Raw genomic sequence first — 5,326 nt, 5'->3', positions numbered from 1 at the left:
AAAATGTGACAAGTGTGCACTCTAACGGGGATGATTTAGAACTTAGCAACCTGTGCCCGCTCGATTGGTTAGGAAATTCAAACTTACAGTATCCTGTGCCAGTTATGTTGTCTCCTAGTTGTTCTACAAGTGAAAACTTACACGTGGGTTGGTCAAAGTGTTCTATATGTACGACCTCTGATCACATGACAGGTTGATCACATCCGGGCATCATCCCATTTGCTGGACGTGAAAACTGAAAGTGCAAACCAGACTGGTGGAGCTTTAGGCAAGAATTTGCAAATCAGATTTTCATTACTTCATTTTTTATACAAGTGCAATCAAAATATAGACATGCATGATGAGATCTTTTTTGGAAATGTGTCGCCGAGTTATAAATGCCGCTGCTATGTCTTTAGAGTATTTATTTTACAAAGTAGTTTTAAATTATCGAAGGTAAATTTGACACCTGCTTCATTTGAGAAGCAATCTCTTGAACGTTTCAGCCTCCCCATCAGCCATGACTACTCCTGGGCCAATCATTTGGTAAAGCTCGCCTCCGAAGCCAGCCACAGACTGGGAATCCTCTGTCAATCCAAGTCTTTCCTTGGAAAATCAGAGCTTCTCGCAGTCTATAAGGTGTTTGTCTCTATCTCAGTGGTGTACTGCTCTCCTTTGTGTTGGGGCTCCAGCATCACCCTCATAGCATCATTGGAGGCCAGGATCTCCCATAATGAAGCCAAAGCACGACCGTCTGCTGCTCTCACATCACAGGAATGTCAGTGGCCTCTGTTTTCTACGCGTCTCCTCTGGTTTACTTACATCTGCTCTCTCAGACGCTCCCCAGAAACTCCATAATGTAAGTGTTCTTCCTGTAAACCCTCCTGGTTAAACTTGGTTAAACTTTCAAATTCCAGGCTGATTCCACAACTCGCAGCTCTTTTGTTCCTTGCTTCTGTGTGTGGAATTGCCTTCCAGAGGCTGTGCTATTGCACTCTTCCCTGCAGGACTGAAAGCAAGGACTGAAAATACCACCATCTCACATCATCCCCCATCTTTACCCGCAATTTATATTACTCCCCTTAATCCATCAGAATCCAAGGCTTCCTCCCTGTCGGATGCAGTGTTTCCATCCGCTTCCTGCTCTTCCTCTTCTGTTTATGAATTCCCTCTCTCGTTATATCCAACTGTTGCGCTGCTGCCTCCACCGTCTCTTCATACCTACCATCACTTTGCTATTCCATCTTGTAGAGAGAAAAAAAAATCTTGTAGATTGTAAATCTTGAAAAATCTTGTAAATATCTTCCTCCAAGATCTTGTAGAGATTTTAAAAACCAGCCCTCTTTTTGTAGGTGTGGGTGCATCATCATAAAAGCCACATTTAAATGTCAGAGTAAACCGTTAAGCTGGAACAACTGTGGTGATGTACGTTAGGGTGGCACTAAAAACCGAATGTTTCATAATTTTAGGTCTTCGGGTCTGGTTTTGTTTGATCCCATGAGAAAACACTCTTGGTAAGTTTTCAGAGTGATCAAATCATATTTAGAGGTTGCTCATGGCCTCCAAAGTTTCTCTACTGGCGTGGTCAACCCAACACGCGCGGTCTAACTCACTCGGCCACCGCGCCCCTAATAATTAATAATAACAAGTCAGGAGACGACGATGGTTCACGAGCGAGCGGTATTCAATGACAAAGGACGGACTATAACCGAAACAGGCCCGGACTGGGGGTCGGGGGCCCACGTGGCAGGTGTCGGTGTACATGCCTATTTCGGTGTACATGTACATGTCGGTGTACATGCATATTTACAAAGGGCCCAATGCGCTGCGTGCACAGGCCTTTAAGAGCCAGCTGTACATAATTGTGTGTGGTGCTGGCCTGGAAATGTCAAAACGAAGGTTACTGACCTTGACATGAGATAGAAAATAATGTATAATCAGTTATGAGGTTAGTTGGCTACACAATACCGAAAATTCGGTTCGATTCCGACAACTTTGAAAATTTGACCTTTTTGACCTTCAAAGGTCGAAGATTCTGAAATTTGTTGGAAAACTTGTTTTTCATGATGTATGTGATAATATAAAAACATGTACGACATTTCACCCTATCAGGAAGCGAACAATGTAATAAAACCATCAAAAATCGACTTTTCTAAATTTCGTGACCTTGTGACCTTGACCTTGGGGTGAAAATGAAAAATCGAGCTCCGTGGGGCTAGACACATGACATTGGCCTAACCAAATACCGAAAACCCTGTGAGATTCCACCAACTCCCTCGGAGAAGATGTAGCTTGAACTCGATTGCCCCCTAAAAAGACATCTTTTTCGGGCGTGGCTCCGCCCACAATGGGCGCAATACGCCCACTCTAGGCAGGACACAACTATATCATGATATCAACCTCCCACCCAAGTTTCATCAAGATCGGATGATATCATCGGGTAGTTATGCTGCGGACAGACAGGCACACAGACACACACCCATGACGAATATAGTGGCACTCTGTTTGATAACTCGTGAACCAATAACTATAATAATAATAACTAATAATAATAGGGTACGTTTTTGTTTTTCTTTTTCATCTTAACCCATTAAAGCCTACTGGCAACAATAGTTGCCAGTGATTTATGTTCATTCTTTTTAAAGTTTATGAATTATTAATTATCAGATTATATTTGTCTATGTTGCAGTTTGTTATGTAATATGTATGGACATAATAATGTAATTATAATATTATTATATAATTGTATGTAATTATACAATTTTGTATTGTATGCTCACCGCAACATGGCTTGTTGCGGTGAGCAACAGCTAAATTTTATACGATTTGCAGAAAATTTTACGTGTGTGATTTCTACAATAAATGGAACCACTTTGAATGGTAAGACCATCATTTTCATGTGTTTGAAATTTTACCCCTATTTTAGTGCCACACTAATGTACATGTTTGCCTTAACCAGTGGAATGACTTTTATTTATTTATTATCTTGCCAAAACGAAGTTTTTGCAAGATGTATCAGTCAGCTTGTTACTTGCCGGAAATTTTTTTCCGGCAAGTATGTTGATCTGTTCGTTACTTGCCGGAAAAATTTTCCGGCAAGTATGTTGATCTGTTCGTTTGTTTGTCTGTCTGTCTGTTTGTCTGTCTGTTTGTCTGTCTGTTTGTCTGTTTGCAGCACTGCGTCTACACCGTTGCACGGAGAATCGCCAAACTTTGCACACATAATGGTCTTGCCCTCTAATATACTGTGCCTCAATGATGACGTCATCAGTGACGTGGTTCGGCCGCCATCTTGGAAAAACCGAATAAATTTGCACCTCTATATCTCCGAAAGTACTGAACAGAAAAAATTGAGACATGGCTCATTGTAAAGAACTCTCCATGGGGAATAAAATATGTTAATGATGACGTCATATGTCACGTGGTCGGCCGCCATCTTGGAAAAACGGCAAAAATTTGCACCACTATATCTCCAAAAGTGCTGAACAGAAAAAATTGAGACATGGCTCATTGTAAAGAACTCTCCATGGGGAATAAAATATGTAAATGATGACGTCATCAGTCACGTGGTTCGGTCGCCATCTTGGAAAAACGGCAAATCGTTGCGCCACTATATCTCCAAAAGTGCTGAACAGAAAAAATTGAGACATGGCTCATTGGAAAGAACTCTCCATGGGGAATAAAATATGTTAATGATGACGTCATATGTCACGTGGTCGGCCGCCATCTTGGAAAAACGGCAAAACTTTGCACCACTATATCTCCAAAAGTGCTGAACAGAATAATTGAGACATGGCTCATTGTAAAGAACTCTCCATGGGGAATAAAATATGTTAATGATGACGTCATCAGTCACGTGGTCGGCCGCCATCTTGGAAAAACGGCAAAACTTTGCACCACAAAATCTCCAAAAGTGCTGAACAGAAAAAATTGAGACATGGCTCATTGTAAAGAACTCTCCATGGGGAATAAAATATGTTAATGATGACGCCATCGGTCACGTGGTTCGGCCGCCATCTTGGAAAAATGGGAAAACTTTGCACCACTATATCTCCAAAAGTGCAGAATGGAAAAAATTGAGACATGGCTCATTGTAAAGAACTCTCAATGGGGAATAAAATATGTTAATGATGACGTCATATGTCACGTGGTTCGGCCGCCATCTTGGAAAAACCGAAAAATTGTGCACCTCCATATCTCTGAAAGTGCTGAATAGAAAAAATTGAGACATGGCTCATTGTAAAGAACTCTCCATGGGGAATAAAATATGTTAATGATGACATCATAGGTCACGTGGTTCGGCTGCCATCTTGGAAAAACCGAAAAACGTAGCACCTCCATATCTCCAAAAGTGCTGAATAGAAAAAGTTGAGACATGGCTCTTTGTGAAGAACTCTCCATGGGGAATAATATATGTTAATGATGACGTCATCTATCACGTGGTTCGGACGCCATATTTGTCTTAAATGGCCGATAAAAGAGTACATTCCGGCAAGTCCTCGGTCTCTGACCGATTTTTCATTTGTTACTTGCCGGAAAAGATTCCGGCAAGTATGTTGATCTGTTCGTTTGTTACTTGCCGGAAAAATTTTCCGGCAAGTATGTTGATCTGTTCGTTACTTGCCGGAAAAATTTTCCGGCAAGTATGTTGATCTGTTCGTTTGTTTGTCTGTCTGTCTGTTTGTCTGTCTGTTTGTCTGTCTGTTTGTCTGTTTGCAGCACTGCGTCTACACCGTTGCACGGAGAATCGCCAAACTTTGCACACATAATGGTCTTGCCCTCTAATATACTGTGCCTCAATGATGACGTCATCAGTGACGTGGTTCGGCCGCCATTTTGGATAAACCGAATAAATTTGCACCTCTATATCTCCGAAAGTACTGAACAGAAAAAATTGAGACATGGCTCATTGTAAAGAACTCTCCATGGGGAATAAAATATGTTAATGATGACGTCATATGTCACGTGTTCGGTCGCCATCTTGGAAAAACGGCAAAACGTTGCGCCACTATATCTCCAAAAGTGCTGAACAGAAAAAATTGAGACATGGCTCATTGTAAAGAACTCTCCATGGGGAATAAAATATGTTAATGATGACGTCATATGTCACGTGGTCGGCCGCCATCTTGGAAAAACGGCAAAACTTTGCACCACTATATCTCCAAAAGTGCTGAACAGAAAAAATTGAGACATGGCTCATTGTAAAGAACTCTCCATGGGGAATAAAATATGTTAATGGTGACGTCATCAGTCACGTGGTCGGCCGCCATCTTGGAAAAACGGCAAAACTTTGCACCACGAAATCTCTAAAAGTGCTGAACGGAAAAAATTGAGACATGTCTCATTG

Source organism: Myxine glutinosa, chromosome 3 (genome assembly GCF_964187855.1).
Source record: "Myxine glutinosa chromosome 3, kmMyxGlut1.1, whole genome shotgun sequence".
In the NCBI taxonomy this organism is placed as follows: Eukaryota; Metazoa; Chordata; class Myxini; order Myxiniformes; family Myxinidae; genus Myxine; species Myxine glutinosa.
This window is presented reverse-complemented; position numbering follows the sequence as displayed.